Below are 850 nucleotides of genomic sequence, written 5' to 3' on the forward strand. Positions count from 1 at the left end.
ATATATAAACAGTCCATGTAATTCAAACGGTGGAGTTTGATCGAACATTGAAAATATGAAAGATAAACAAGTTTGGGTTCCGAAAACATGATCATTATTACGTCATAATAACATTTCAAAAGCGGAAAGCTTCAACATTTAAAAAAAATAAAATATATTTGACTATCTACATAATATATATAAATATATAATAAAATAAAAACAAATAAAAACTACAAGTATACATGGAAGGTTCACGTCCCATATTTGTGGCAAAGTGTTAGCCGTAAACATTTCATTTCTGGTTTAATTTCAATACTTGCAGTTTTGAAATATGATCACTGTGTCCTGTAAACACATTAAATTTAGTAAACACATTAAATTCAGTAATACTAACAAGCAATTCATATTATACAATAGGTAACGATCAAGTATTAGTGAAATGGCTAAAAAAAGAAAACATTAACAAAAAGACTAGACATGAATACCAAGAATGTATGCGAAACATTGATGTAACAAGAAACATTGGTGTAACTAATAAGGGAACAAAGAGAACGACCTTTTCAATAATTTTTAAAAAACTCTTAAGTTCACTTGTGCAACAAAAATCGAATCTCTCTTTGTTTTTTGTTGGTCGCATGCCCTTGGAAGAACTTTCTGGAATCATTACTTTATTTGACAACCTCCCGTGTTTTTGAACTGTCTGCTCAACCTCCTGTGATGTGTTGGTGGCCACTAATGTCTGAAGAACAGAAACAAACCCTGACGTCATAACCTCGCGACACTTTATTCAATTGCAGCGTGGAAGTTGTTTGAAAGCCATTCAAGAACACAACAAAAACCGTTGGTTTCACTGCAACGTTTAAATTTC

The sequence above is a fragment of the Octopus bimaculoides genome, chromosome 1 (assembly GCF_001194135.2).
Source record: "Octopus bimaculoides isolate UCB-OBI-ISO-001 chromosome 1, ASM119413v2, whole genome shotgun sequence".
In the NCBI taxonomy this organism is placed as follows: Eukaryota; Metazoa; Mollusca; class Cephalopoda; order Octopoda; family Octopodidae; genus Octopus; species Octopus bimaculoides.